Raw genomic sequence first — 16589 nt, forward strand, 5'->3', positions numbered from 1 at the left:
AGACTGGCCATTATGATACCCCAATTAATTCACCCGGATAAGAAAGGATTTGCCCCTAATCTTCAGATCCATGAGCTTACACAACAGCTAATTGGCACAATAGACTTTGCCTCTTCCTATTTGGTTCCCTCCGCTGTAGTCACATTAGTGCAGCAAAGGCCCTTTATAGAGTCTGCTCGGAATATCTGTGGGAGGTTCTAAAGTTGTTGGATTTTAATTCGATTTTTATCTCAACCTTCCAAAAACTGTAATGAGCTCTGTTTGCTGGAATCTTACTCAATGGGTCATTAACCAGACAAATTAGCATCTCCAGACACACTAGGCTGGTCTTCTCCCTCTTTCCTCTAATTTTTGACCTCTACATGGAGCCATTTGTGTAATTGTTTAGGGGGATCAACAAGTAATTTTGCTTGTATCACATGATTTTAATCCTAAAATGGCTTTGTATGCTGATGACCTGATAATTTATACGGGGGGCCCAGCTAAGACCACCCTTTAGGTGGAGGAGCAAGCAGTGGAGTTTGAGTCCTTTTCTGGATATTCCATCATTAAAGCTAAGCAAGACATCATTTGTTGGATTGTAACAGACCTTGTTAGGAGGACAAAGTCGTCAAATAAATACTTGGGTATTTCTATTGTTCATCTCCTGAAGACAAGCCTAACCCGTCATTTACAGAAGGTCACTAGAGGCATCAGCTTATTGCGCACTAAGTGGAGGAACATTCCATTAACACTATATGGGAGGGTTAACTTGATCAAAATGTCCATTCTACCTACACTGACGTACCTTTTCAATTGTATTCCACTCGCTTTTCCTGAAACAATAATAGCTAAAATCCAGAGGAAGTTAACAACGTTTTTCTGGGTCTCTGGAGCGATTGGGCTGTCTTGGAAGAAATTGAGGTGCAGATTAGAGAAAGGTGGTCTTGCATTACCTAATTTCAATAAGTACTGTGATGTTTTCCAGTCTAAGAATTACATGATGTTGTTAGGGACTTCGGATGGCTCAACCTGGTACCATTTGTAGGCTACAATATTCAAGAATCTAGGAGCTTTCATTTTTTTTATACAAGTTTGTCTCAAGGTCTTAAAGGCTGCTTTCAAGCTATGGTATAGAATCAGGAGGATCTTGGGCATTAAATACTATTCAGACTTCTCACCTATCTGTGATTCTACTGGCACCCAGAATGCCTATTAGATAGCTTGAGTCTCCCTTTGAGGGATGCTGGTATAATACTGTGGTGGGGACGCCTAATGGTACAGGGCCTGCTACGTTGGAAGATGCTAATTGGTAAGACCAAGGGCCGTCTATCTAGATTTAAAATATGTGACGTTGGCCTCTTGGTATGCAAATGAAAAACTGAAAATTGGAGATCCCTGTGAGATCGAGTCAAGACCACAGGATACATGGCCTATGAAAAAAGAGGTCTCTGTTTGGTACTGGATATTGTTGCATCCAGAGGAAAGAAATGTGAAGGTTCTCTACTTGACATGGGAAAGGGATGTTGCCAGGGCCAGAGTTACAGCATCTATGGCAGATATCCCTACAACTATTATGCCATACAGTTAAACTGGCCAACCTGAAGAGGAATCATTTTGGACTCCTCAAAAGATTGTGAGAATCACAAAAAATGTGGCTCAAAAAATTGGGGAAATCACAAAAAATCAGGCTCTTGGGTGTGGAAGATGTGATTGTCCTGGTGTGAATGATGGACATATGTGTTTTTGCCTGTATTTCGTTATCTAGCTTTTGAGACAGTGTAAGTAAAATCATGGCTGGAATTCTGGGAGTCAGATTTGTGGTAAATTCCATGCTGGTTCTTTTTGCAGTCGATACTACAACATAGAATTGCTGTAATAGATCCCAGCTGTCCCTATCTGTTACTTCTTAGTGGGCAGTGAGGAAGAGAGGCTGCAGAAGTTCCTTGGACCGAGGAAACCGTTGCTGCCAGCTATCGCTTGTGCCCTGAACACGGTGCCGCACTGCCCAACATTTTTTGATCCCGGGGGATCTGATTTAACACCTGGCTACCCAGCCGCCTGTCACCCGTTGCCACCAGCTGATGGTATTGCATTTGTGCAGGCCTTGGGCCACCCCGTCTCACAATCCGCAAGTAAGCCAAAATTAGAGTAAACGGCAGAAACTGTGACAATGAAGGCATATTATTGGCCTAACCGGCATACTTGTCATAGCTGGTGTGCTCGTGCCCCCCCACTCAGCAAGGACACAGCAAGACGGTAGGAGACCAGGAGGGTGAGGCAGCATCACAAGTGTGCTTGTGCCCCTCCCCTTTAGAAGCAACAGATTTTAGGGGAGGAGAGGTGGTGATTTGTGGACTTGGAGACCTGAAAAGGGAAATAGTAAGAGTAATAAGAGCCAAAAGTATAAAAAGCCCCAAAACCCATAGAATAGAAGATTTGCATTTAACTTACATGCAATCTTCCAGCAGGAGCAGCACTCACATCCACCTTCAAACACATTCAATTCCATACTCATATCTCCTCTACTGATACCAACTTAAAGATATCCCTATATATAACGTATGTATATTTACACTTCATACCTGCATGGATCCCTCAAGTGACAGCAGGCTGAGGTCACGGAAAATGAGGGGGCAGTCCCCAGGACCTCACCAAAGGAAACAAGAGACAAAGGTAGGGTGAGCAGTGACAAAAAAGGAGATCTAGAGGCACTGCATCAGAGACTCCACTGTCTGATAACCACAAGCAAGTTATAATAAGGGCAATGATGGTGCAGGAAGCTCCGGGAGCCCATCAGACATAGAAATTTAGGAAAACTTAGAAAGCTTGGAAACATTTTAAACCAGACAGAACCCAAAAGGGACCATTGAATCTGATGATGTCTATTAAGACAAAAAAGATAACAGATTTTTTCACTTCCATGGGAGAATGGAATGGCACACCCGGTACACCTGGGGCAAATGACTTTAATTTCTCTGCAGATTTGGGAGTACATAATTGCGCAATGTCAGGGATGATAGTCGATGGAAGATGTGTGACGGTTAGTGAAAGGATCACCAAAATTCCTCTGTCATCCAGCACAGTCATCAAGAAGAGCCAGCCCCCTGCCATGGTCATCTATGGAAAATCAGAATGCAGAAGAGACAGACAGCTGTACCACCATGGGGGGTGTTGGCTTAGTGGAACAGTGCATTACCTGGGCACCTGATGAACCAGATGTGCAAGTACAGCCTTGTGAGCCAAGCCTAGAAATTTTGACATGCCATTTTATTGCTCTTTTCCAACATTTAAGAGCAATAAAGTTAAGGGACCTGAACAGCCTGAGCTGCTGGATGGTAGTCACAGGACTAGCATTTCTTGCCTGGGGCAGGCAGTGGAAAACAACGGTATAGCACCTCCAATTTATACTCAAAAGGACCCAACAGGGCCAGAGAATCATGACAGCACCCCCAAAGGATGACTTACACTAATAAACTATGGACAGAAATACTGAGCTCTATGCAAGCGACAGTAGTGGCCCTTAATCATCATGCAAGCAAAATGGACATCCAGGTAGATTTTCTCAATACCCTGGCAGGTTTTGTGTCGGGCATCAATGACAAGCTCGAAAAAGTTTAATGCCCAGATCATGCACGTGCAAGCAGATGAGAACACTGATTTCATCATTTGTTCATGAAAGGAGGTGATCAACAAGCTGGTGCAACTCCCGGCAACCCTTGAGGGTATACAGGAGACAGTAAGAGCTAATCCTGCACCAAACAGCCCATATCTGAACATAATTGCTCACCATACCCTGGATAACCAAGTCCTCAGAAGATCTATATCACATCAACATTTTCTCTGTGAGGGAGAAAGAAAAGAGGCCTTGCAAAGAGCTAGTGGTTGGGGAAATGGAGTGGCTGCAATTGCCTACCATACAACAGGATGATGACCACATTTTTTCTCAGCCCTTGAATGCTGCTGCATTCCACACATGCCAGACAAAGAGAGATTGAAAGCGAGTGATAAACAGCAGGAATAATACCTCTGGCACTATAATTCCAATATCCTACTGATCTGCCAGGTAGGAAGAGGGAAACGTGGCAATGAGGCGAGCCCCCGCAACCCCATTAGAAGTATCAGAAACTTTTGAAGGGACAGTATTGGTAACTGAGGAAATCTTCCAAGGCCAAGAGGTAGTGAAAATTATAGCCCAGCAATAAGGCCCATGGAAGAGATGAACAAATTAATGGATAACTAAGGTAATTGATAATGAGGACATTAACAACTCTGTGGCAGGCAGACCTCCACTGTGTGGAACAGTAGCCCTCTGCAAGTGTGGAGGGACATCTAGGTGGTTAAATGAAATAGCAGGTTCGGAGCAAACATCAGAAAAGGACCTTATTGGGAAATGCCCCGGTCCCCCAGGCATGTGGGTAGGCTGGGTGGCAAGTAAGGAGCAACTGGTCTGAGCCAAGTAGTAGCTGAATATAAATATCAGGGGAATCAGCTCCTATGGATTCCAGAGTTCAAATCTAGAGGTGCACCCAATTATTAAATTGTGCAACCATTTTAAAAATAATAAGAGCATTACTTGATTTGAATCATGTCGAATCAGATGACATCCACTCCATCAAGTTCCTACTACCCAGAGGAAGGCAGATCTCAGAACCTATGCTTATCATATTAACAACATCGGACCTTACAGCACAGGTTCTAGTAAGCAAGAAGTTACTGAAGTCCTGGGGAATAGAAGCAACTGTGTTCCAGGGGGATTGCTATCACCACCCATTGATGGAGAACCAGCACTGAGAAAAGGAGGTAAGTCCCTCAGCATCCGTATGGAGAAGTGCGATGGGGCCACCCACCTGAGGTCGTTTTAACAAGTTGAGCACACCTCTCCCTCACCCCCGAACTAACTGTCCGAATAAGTAGAGAGGGGCATCAATGGAACAGCAAAGTACCATAAGGATGAGGGAAGATAAGGATAGATGGAGCTGGCTGCCATCAGCCTTATGAAAGGCAACCCTCAAGGACTGAATAACAACCCACTTTAATGCTAGAGAATGAGGCGGTCTTTCTGTTTGCTCATGGAACATTGGTGGGCTGCAGGCAAACATTGCAGAGTCCTCAGTGGTGGATTTTTTTTATCTCCTTCGTTATAATAATGCTGCAGGAAATGTGGTCTCATGTCTGTATTCCCATCATAGGGTTTATAGAGTTGAACAAATTGGCACAGAAAAGCAGCGCCTACTGAAGGGCAAAGGGGGGACTATAAGTCTATGTTAATTCAAGCCTATCTGCAAAAATTGTAGAAATAAGCACAGTGGAATTATAGATTGTGGCTCTACTTCTGGATAACTGGGCACAGAAACCAAGCGACACACTGGTGTTCATCAATGTTTACATATTGCAAATATGCCACAATTAAAAAACGTCATCCATCATATTTGCTACTCACTGTAGATTTTAACTTAAATTTGTTTCATCCCCTGAATGAGGAGAATGTTGAGGCTACAGGGCCTCTCCCGGCCTAATGCTTGTCACCTTACAAGCTACAAGACACGATCAGAGAAAGATTAATAAGAGCATGTGAGTTTGCAAGCCTTAGTACTTTGAACGGTCGGCTACCTTGTGACACTCTGCCAACATGGACAAGATCGACTAATAAATCTGTCTCTTAATTATATTACAATGTGTAGTTTATCAAGAGATGGTGGATTTCAGCATCATTCACTGACAGGAGAGCAACCACCATCCGCAAGTAGTTCAGAACGTTGTCACTAAGTGTAAACATGGGCCAGCAAGGGCCCTGCTGGAAGAAGCCAGACTGGAAAATTTAAAGTGTTTGAAGTTGAGCTCTGTAAAAGAAAATGGTGACGTGGGAACCCTTAAGCAACTCGTTGATGGTGATACCAACTTGATAACAACCTGGATTATCTAGTGTCCAAATATCCAGCCAAAAGCTCTACTAGAGGAACTTGCATAGGGCCTGATAAACCGTCATTACTGTTAAGACATATTTGTTTGATGAAAACTAAAGCAATAGAATATTTTGGCAGCTACGGCACAGTGCGGAGGATCTTGGGCTGTTGCAACTTCCCTGAAAAGAACAAAATATGCTGAAAAAAGAAACATGGATTTTTAAACGAATCAGGCGAGAATCTTTATGTGCCAAACTTCTGCATGCTGCTAAATTAAAAGAATCAAAGAAATTCTGGAAGCTTTTAACAATATAGATAAAGGAACAAAGGCAGCCTGCAAAGCGATTATACTCAAGGATGGATGGGTTAAGCACCTGATGCTGCACTTCTCAGGAGGTATGTTAAATCTAGATGCCTTAGGGCAGCCACAGGACATCTCAAATGAAATGATTTCAAACAAACCATTAGAGTAGACAGCAGATGCAATACTTAATACCATCAAGAAATTACACACAGACTGTGCCCCAGGTCCAATTGGCATCCCCCAAGCTATCTTTAAGGTGCATACCACGTGGTCTGCCAACTTATTGGCCGGTACGTTTGATACCATTTTGGCAGAGGGACACTTCCCGGGAAGCTGGAAAGGCTCAAATATTAATCATATTTTTTAAGGAGGAGCCACAACTCTCCAAAAATGTATTGCCTAATAGCACTACTGGATGCGGGTCTCAAGTACTTCTCAACAATACTGCTACAGGATCTAGACCTACGGGCATCAACCTCAGTGAGTTTACCGCTGAATCAGACTGCATTTGTGAGCCAGCAAGGTACACTAACAAATCTCATGGCAGTAGGATTAAACCTCAACAGAGCAAAGACCACTGATACGCCTCTATATAAGTGTTCTGTAGATTTCAAGGCAGTGTTTGACAACATCCTGCATGATAATCTTTGAGCTAAACTCCAGCAGTGGGGATCCCACGTAACCTGCTAACGGCTATCAAGCTGCTTTGCATGGATAATTAGGATAAAGTTAAGGTCGACAATGGTACTTAAATATCAAGAGCTGCAAGGCCATCTAATGAGTTCAAGCAGGGAAGTGTTCTTGCGCCCCTCCTGTTCAACCTGTACATCTCTGACCTCTCCCTAGTGCTGGATGCATTGGTATCACATAACCCGAGCCTTGGAGTCATTTTGCTGTCGAACATCCTGTATGCCGACCATTTGCTTTTACTCAGTAACACTAAGGTGGGTTTGCAGAGATTAATCAATCATCTGGCAACATATGCCACTGATAACACCTTAATGATCAACCTTAAAAATTGAAAGTCATCTTAAATCATTGTCTTATTAATGGAGATATAATAGATGAAACACCATCATATGCATCGTTAGGCATTAAAATAGACTCCAGGAATATGTCCGTTCCCCAAAGTGAAACAATTAGGGGGGAAAGCTTTAGCACTGTACTTTGCATTTTCATTATTGGACCCTTTGAGGTCTTCAACCACTAGCGGCAGTCATGAAGGCAAGACTAATACCAAAGCTTTCATATTGTGGTGAAATAATTGCAGATGAGGATGTCAGTTTTTTAGATAAAACTATCATGAAAATTCCTTAAACTGTCTTTTGGCTGCCGAGATAAGCGTCATCTGCCTAGGTTAGGTTAGAGTTGAACTAACCAGACAGTACCTCGCTAGCTCTCGGATGCTTGTGATATGTTTTCATAAAATGAGAAGTGCTCAGGAAGGCACGCTGGCCAGCCTAGTCCGGTCTGATATTAACCTCCAAAGAGGAAACAATGTCTTCAGAAATTATCTTGATGAATGCATAAAGAAGCTAGGGCTGTGTGAATTATGGCCTTGTAGACACAGCCGCCTAACCTTTAAAAGGACCATAAATAAAATCACAAAGTTGCACACTTGGATAACGAAATAGTCACCCAAGGCTCTCAAATAGATGTGTCACTGTGGCTTAGGGGGATGTTCTTCACCTCTGGGTCATAAGTGATATCTTACTGTCTATTTGACGTCACTCATAACCTTTCAATAAAAATCATCCCTTGTTATTAACAGTTATACATCTATAATTCTTTATGTTGTGAAAGTAACAGGCAAGGAAATGGGATGTGCTTCTGAAATTAGATTTGTGTGCGTGTGCGTGCGTGTGTGTGTGTGTGTGTAAAAAACGAATACTTGCTATATATGTAAGAAAACTTTTTGAAATGCTTTGAACAAAGAGAACATATACAATGCAAATTAAACATATGTTAAACCGTTCAGCTCAAAATGCTTTAATGATGTTTACAACATAAATATAACATGCAATATGCCACATATAATATTTATGCACAAAATGCACTGGGGTGCAATGGGCATGTGTGCCTGCTTTTTAAACCCTGTGGGACTTTGGGAATACAGAAGTGGACACAAATACTTATACAACTCCTTCTGTAATCAGTCTCAAGAGAGCATTCCCTGCCACCATGTGAAGGAGAAAGCACTTTACAACTGCACTGGCACGGTTTTACAGACGCATGTGCAGAGGCAAAAGAGTTGCTAAGACTCGCACAGAGTTGGCGCACGGCCAATGTGCCCCTCCCCCTCCCAAAGGCGACTATTGAAAGTGGGTGAAAAGGAGTCCCATGAACACCAGGACATTTCCCCTTAGGTTGTGTAGTCACACACTGCACCCTCCTCCAAGCCGAACTCTACACCCCTTTCAAAATCAGTCCACATTGCGGCCTGCACTATGAAAGGTGACTCATTTGCTTTAAACAACCAGTCTGCCTTTCCCTAACGTGCTGCCTCTAGGGTACGCAGTTTACAGCAGCCATTGGGACAGTTTACTGATTGAACAGCTCAGGGAAAATTAGAAACGTTTTTTGAAAAATCCTCACAAATAATGAAATTTAAGTTACACTGTCGTTTTAAAATCTTGGGTTGGTAAGGGTCTACAGCTGTTTTGTCACAAAAGTGATCAAGCTTGACTCCACTTCTAACTGTGGTAAACTTTTACATCCTGAAGTTTGCTACTTCAGAACACAAAGAGTCCTGAGAAACAATTTCTTGAGAATATGTCCGAGAGGGGCACAAAGAAACTGCACATTGTGTTTTTCCTACTATTATCTTGCTGAACATATATCTTTTGTCTGTGTCCTATTGATTCCAAAATAACTCGCCCACCATGCATTAACTCCTTTGCGACCGTCCTCCTTTGATAAAGTATTCAGACTTGCAGTTAAGTTGGTTTCGACAGTGGAAGGCTCTCTGTGGAACAGCTGGCTGTAAAACTTTTAGCAATAGCCCTGTAGGGCATGAATGAGTTCTTAATGCAAGATGATAGGCTGAAAGCTGTAGTCCACTGTACAGCTTTGGCTTACAGAAATACATCGTTGACTCCATCGTGGCTTGTATTTTCCTCATTTAGACCTGCACAAATGTGTCACAATCAGGTTTGTATTTTACAAGGCATTATTGTGGATGCTATAGGGCATTAGCAGAAACAAGTACAGCATGCAATGTATATGTTCCAATATAGATGTTGAAACCTGGACATGGCTTGACTCTCATTCATTTTTAGTTTTAAAATGCTGTACTCAACATAGGGATACAGAAAAATCGTGTCAAAATCACCGAATGAAAAAAACTTGAAATAAAACCACAGAAGGAATCTTCCTTTTGAAGTATCGAAAAAACACAATGGGGGTCATTACGACCCTGGCGGCCGGCGGTAAGCTGGCGGTAACACCGCCAACAGGCTGGCGGTCTTCCGCCAGCTATTATGACCGTGGCGCAATAGCCACGGCCATACCGCCGGCCCCTCCACTATACCGCCAGGCTGCGGTCATAATCCCCAGGGCAGCGGTGCAAGGACCGCTGCCCTGGGGATTATGAGTCCCCGACCGCCAGCCTATCCGTGGCGGTAAACACCGCCATGGAAAGGCTGGCGGTAAGGGGACTTGGGGTGCCCCTGGGGGCCCCTGCACTGCCCATGCACTTGGCATGGGCAGTGCAGGGGCCCCCAGGCATAGCCCCGTCGCGCATTTCTCTGCCCGAATTTCGGGCAGTGAAATGCACGACGGGTGCTACTGCACCCGCTGCACATCAGCATTGCCGCCGGCTCTATTACGAGCCGGCAGCAATGTTGATGTGACTTTTCCGCTGGGCCAGCGGATTGTAACACTGTTACCGTCCGCTGGCCCAGCGGAAAAGTCATAAGAGGGAGCCAGGAATACCGCCGGCAATGGCGGTATTCTGGCTCCCGCAACCTCAGCGGTCTTTTTCCAAGACCGCCGAGGTTGTAATGACCCCCAATGTTTACAGACAATATGTAAAGGGATTTATAAGTATGTAATACAGTTTAGTTATTCCAAATATGCTTAAGTTCTCATAGTATATTATTCCACCCACCTGGGCCATGCAAGCAGGCTTCTGCATCGAACTCAAGCAAACAAAACATTGGCTGTACCAAAAAGCTAGAATGTTGGCGGAAAGCCAAAACAGGGGAAACAGCACTAATAACATGGTTAATGCAATGATATGAATTGACCACGCGCCCATTACTACGCATATGCGTATAGAGAGCAGTCGGGTGGCAGGAAGGAAGAAAGAAGGAAGGAGCAGCGACCAGAGGAGAGAGGTAAGTCGGGCCTGGGTTGGGGAGGGAGGGTATGCAGTCGTTTTTAGGACAGGGTGGGGAATCGGGGTAGGTTTTAAGACAGGGCAGGGTAGGTTTCAGGATTTAGGGTGGGGCGGTGGGATATGGTAGTTTTTTGGACAGGGCGGGGTAGGTTTTAGGACAGGGTAGGTTTTAGGATTTAGGGTGAAAGCGGGGGTCAGGTAGTTTTTAGGACAGGGCAGGGTAGGTTTTAGGACAGGGAAGATTTTAGGGTTTAGAGCAGGGGTTGGGTAGTTTTAAGGACAGAATGGAGTTGGTTTTAGGACAGGGCAGGGTAGGTTTTAGGAGAAGGGTGAAGGCGGAGGTCGGGGTAGTTTTTAGTACAGGGGGGTTGATTTTAGGACAGGGTAGGTTTTAGGGTTTAGAACGGGGTCGGGTAGGTTTTAGGACAGCGGAAGGGTAGTTTTCAGGGATTAGGGCATGGCGGTGCAGTGGGGTAGTTTTTAGGACAGGGCGGGGTAGATTTTAGGACAGGATAGGGTTTAGGATTTAGGGTGAAGGCAGGGGTCAGGGTAGTTTTTAGGACAGGGTGGGGTAAGGTTTAGGACGGGGTAAGTTTTAGGGTTTATAGAAGGGGTCAGGTAGTTTTTAGGACAGAACAGGGTAGGTTTTAGGACAGGCCAGGATAGGTTTTAATGTTTAGGGTGAAGGCAGGGGTCAGGGTAGTTTTTAGGGTGGGGTGGGGTAGGGTAGGTTTTAGGACAGGAGTAGGGTAGGTTTTAGGGTGAAGGCAGGAGTCGGGTAGTTTCTAGGACAGGGTGGGGTAGGTTTTAGGACAGGGTAGGTTTTAGGGTTTGGAGCGGGGTCGGGTAGTTTTTATGACAGAGCGGGTGGGTTTTAGGAGAGGGGAAGGGTAGGTTTTAGAGTTTAGGGTGAAGGCGAGGGTCAGGGTTGTTTTTAGGACAGGGTGGGTAGGTTTAAGGATTGAGGGTGGGGTGGGGATGCGGTAGTTTTTAGAACAGGGTGAGGTAGATTTTAGGACAGGGTAGGTTTTAGGGTTTAGAACGGTGTCTGTAGTTCTTAGGACAGAGCGGGTAGGTTTTAGGACAGGGCATGGTTGGTTTTAGGGTGGTGCGGGGATCAGGGTAGTTTTTAGGACAGAACATTGTAGGTTTTAGGGTTTAGGACTGGAGGTCGGGTAGTTTTTAGGACAGGACGGGGTAGGTTTTAGGACAGAGTAGGTTTCAAGGTTTAGAGCGGGGTAAGGTGAGGTGTAGTTTTTAGGACAGAGCAGGTTAGGTTTTAGGGTTTAGGGCAGGGGGTTGGGTAGTTTTTAGGATAGGGCGGGGTAGGTTTTAAGACAGGGAAGATTTTAGGGTTTATGGCAGGGGGTCAGGGTACTTTTTAGGACAGGGTGGGGTAGGTTTTAGGTTTCGGGCGAGTGTGGGAGTAGTTTTTAGGGCAGGGAAGGGTAGTTTTCATGCCAGGGTAGGTTTTACGGTTTAGGGCAGGGTTGGGGTACTTTTTAGGACAGGTGGGGTCGTTTTTAGGCCAGGGTAGGTTTTAGAGTTTAGGGCAGGGTGTGGGTTCTGGTAGATTTTAGGAAAGGTTGGGACAGGTTTTAGGACAGGGCAGGGTAGGCTGGGGGGTTAGTGCTCTGTGCAGCGGTTGGAAGGGGCAGTATTAAGGGCTTGGGCAGGTGCAGTATGATGTAAGTTTTAGGGGGCGGGGGAGAATTTACCATGCACGTTACTTTACCAAACATGCATTTACAACTAAATTCGTTGTAAAGTCATGCGTGGTAAAGGCATGCCTGGTAAACACGTGGTCGTTGAAAAGACCGCGTTGTAAATGCGTTCGTTGTTCCATCATACATCCCAAAACAGACCACTGCTCCTAGGCGACAACTGCCTCCCATGTCTTTGCGTTAAGGTTACCAGAGGGATTCCTTTGTTTTATAGTTCGCTTTACAACTGGAGCAGTTATGTATTTCATGTATGTAATGGTTTGTATGTATGTATGTAATGGAACCACTATGCTGTATTTGAATAAAAAGTCGTTTTAAATGCATATCTAGATATTTGTCTGTGTTGTCTCTTTCGAAGTTGTACATGTACGATGTGCATTGTAACTGCCTAGACTAAATCTGGAAGTTGACTGTTCCTGGAAAGTTCCTGAAACGAATGTGTTACCTATTTACAACGTTTGTTAACGATATGTGTGAGGGCTGACTGTAACTATACCTCTCAATAGGAGTTGTCGGGATTTTTTTCGAGGATACGAGGAGGCAATTCTGGATGTATCACTGCATCATGGTCTGGTGATTATCCATTTTAATGGGAACTACTGGTCAAACCCAATAATACCGGGTCCTTTTCTGAGCAGTTTTCCCCGTTTGTGGAGAGAAAACATTACTGGCATTTTGCACCTGCGTAGAGCAGGTGAAAGATATCAACGGGAGAATTATTGAGGGATAATGGAGTGGAGGGCTGGCCGGTCCAGAGGCTTCTATTTCTCCCGGAGAAGCATTGTCTACTCTTGGTTGCGGCCCGCAGCCAATGGAGCAGCAAAGTCAGGTACTGTGTATATGGACCCAGAATTATTGGGTCTGGAGTTTGTAAACCCAATAGCTCCAGACCGTGAGGGACTTGTTATTCCAAGTTGCAGCATTTCACCCAGAGTTACCACTCCAGCTGGAATACCACCATACATATTAAGGGCCTATATTGTCAAGGTAAGTGTAGAATTTAGAATAGTAAATCCACACTGCTATACACTTTCCTTGATGATAAAGCATTTGTCTGTCTCCTGAATGAGATATTTTTCTATTTTGAAATTTAAAAAAGCTATGGGCTACATGTACAAAGATAAGTGTTCGTGATTACCAAACAAGCAAAGTTTTGCGATTCGCTATTTGGTAATCACAAAGAGCCAGATGTATCAAAGGATTTTGTCCGTTCTGTGTCTATGAGAAAATGTGTTCATACATATGCCCCAAAGATCCATGTACAAATGTATGTTTTACACATTTTGCGAGTACCAGTGGGTCGCAACTAGACTTAACTCATGAATATTAATGAGGTAGGTTTCGGTTTGCGACTCTTTGGGAATCGCTAAAATCATAGGGACAGTGGCATGCTGGGGTCTTATTTTTTTTTTTTTAAATGCAGCCCGTTTCAATTAGAGGAAAATGGGATGCATTTCAAAAAGAAAAATGAAAAGTTTTCTTTTCATTTTTTAAAAGTAGTCAGTAGTCAGTGGGACCTCTACCTGCCCTTAATAAATGTTTTTACAAACATCCACAAAGGGGAAGGGGTCTCTTGGAGACCCCTTCACATTTGTGACTGGGTTACCACCTACCTGAAGTACGCGGTAAAATGCATATGTTTTGCAATAGCATTTCTTAAATACCACTGAGATTTGGTAATAGGAAGAGACGGCCAAACCATGCCCATTCCTAATACAGAATCGCAAATCCTATTTGTTAATAGGTTACCAAATCACAAATAGGGCTTTGCACACTTCAAAAAGCCTTGTTGAGCTCGCAAAAGGGCAGATTCTGTAATTAGGCCCATTTGCGAACACAAAAACGCTTTGTACTTGTGGCCCTATGTTTTCATATGCAACCGCAATAATAGCCAGTTCACCACTACTTCAGACTGTATTCTTTAATGCATACAACAAAGCACTATGGGAGATGGCCGTACTGCAATTTGGGATGTGAGTGTTTATTTCTTTTTTTTTGGTATCTTTCTTATTAAGTGTTAACATATAACGCAGTAGATGAATCAGTGGATATATCCAATAATTAGAATGTATGGAATTTTACTCTTTACCTTACAGGACAAGCTAGCTAATAAGATGTACAAAGTTGTAGGCAGGAAAGACTACCATTCATGGTCACTTATTCACTCATGCATAATGAGAAAAAATGCAAATAAAAGAGAGAACTAGTATTTACTTCAAGATAAGGTAAGAACCATTTGAACGTCATGGGTGAAATGTAGGGTATGAAGCATTTCATAAGAAGTAGGAGAACACTTTTCACTTAGACAGCCATACAGAAAACGGTATCAAATTTATCCCAAACACTTTCAGAGAAACAGAGCCTAAAAACAAAGGGGAGGGGGCGAGGGGGTAAGGGAGGACATGTCTGCCTCTAAGACCATATCAAAAATACAAAATGCCATGAGTACCTATCTAAAAGCATTCCAATGGTCGTTATGAGAAGCTGGCAAATCACAGATTTGGATGAGGTGGGCTCACTCATGTAATGTGACATGCTTCATCATGGACCACCTCGTCCCACCCTGGTAAGATTATACTACTAGGGCAGACTGGACTTCGAGTTGGATTATCTTGAGGAAGTTCTTACAAATTAATTTCTCTGGACAGTTGTCTGGGATATGGTGGGACCCTCACTGGTGTTTTTCCTTGAAGAAAGTGTGACTACTGGAGACACCCTCTCTGAACGTTGTCCACATCTTTTGATTTGGCAGGATTAAAGAGTTGCTAAATGGCAACAAAGAGACAGGTTCTCCATAGAAGCATTTCATAACGACCATTGGAATGCTTTTAGATAGGTCATCACATCAGTTTATGTTTTTGATATAAAATGCATCGGCCTTTGGTGGCCACCACCAAAAATGAGTACCACCAACCTTTTTATAGTATGTAAGTCCTGTAATTTTGTCTGTATCTTGTAAAAGGGCAAATTCATGGTAAAATACAATCCTTAGATCACGTGGCTTTCTAAGCTGTGACTATAGCAAGTTCCATTAAGATTGTAGTATTTTGCCACCTCCAGCATGTGGAAGAACGTGCAAGTTTGGCTCTATGAAGCTTCTAAGGGGACAAGTTCCAATTGTGATGACCTTGAAATATCTGAACTTAAAGTTGGATTCCCATAAACGTTTATTTTGGGTATGTATTAAATCTGTCCATTCTTCCTATGTGTATTCTTTGGATAGTTTCCCCTGTCATTTCAATTGCAGGAATTTGACTGTGGGCTTAGAGTATAGGCTATCTATTAGTGTCTGGTACAAGCTGAAGACAAATTTCCTGTAGTCACACCATTTAGTCAGATGAAAATGCAGATTAGATCTTTTAATCCTTGCAGGCTGGGCATATGTGTTCCCAGTGCCATGGACAGACCAGATCGTAGTTGAAGATATTTCCCCTACTGATTCAGACCTAGATGAAATTCAGAGTGTAGGGCTGTGAATGTCAGTCAGTCATCAAATCTTTATTCGGTTTGTATAAAACCATAAAAAGCACAGTGATTAAAATAAAACAAAATGTAATAGATAAATTAATTAGATAAAACCATAAAAAAGAGAATATGTACAAATGCAAGTATTCAAAATTCCGATCATAATTAAAGGAGTGACGTCTGCATTAGAACATAATTTCCCCACATATTCCTCAATCTAATAACAGACAGTAAACACGTGTGCACCATCATGCAAATAGGTACAGAGTGCAGCAATTGCAAATAATACAAAGCTGGTCTGCCCTTCCTAATATTTATGGACTTAAGCAGGGATATGAGGAATTGCTTCATGGGAACAACATACAATTGATAAAAGAACAGGAAATGTAGCATCGATTGATTAATTTTCAAGTCACATAAGCATAAATCCAATCCTGAGTCACTGTATGTGTGTCTGGGGTATGAGACTAAAAGGTGCGCAATGTTAAACTTAGATCTCAGCAAATATAAAACGCTGTTGGTGATGCAGTAAGAAATGTAAATAAGGCTCCTGATAATCAGTTGTTACTGTTAAATGATGAGCATCCAAACTCTTTTTTACTGAACTTCTGACTGTCCCTTGTCCAACACTGGATGGCAAGAAACTCAGCCTTTAAACACTTTTTTTGGAAAAGCACCAATGTCATGTGGGCTGTAGCAACATTCTGGTCTCCCAAGCAGGGTAAATTGTTCCTTAATAAACCACAGCCACGGGGATGAACGCAATCTAAACGTAAAAGGACAGTGATTATGTCCCGGTTCAGATAGGTTTCCTGTTTGGCCCAAAGGGAGAGCCACAACAATGGTACTAGCTTGATGCGACCCTCTAGGCA

Source organism: Pleurodeles waltl, chromosome 4_1 (assembly GCF_031143425.1).
Source record: "Pleurodeles waltl isolate 20211129_DDA chromosome 4_1, aPleWal1.hap1.20221129, whole genome shotgun sequence".
NCBI lineage: Eukaryota > Metazoa > Chordata > Amphibia > Caudata > Salamandridae > Pleurodeles > Pleurodeles waltl.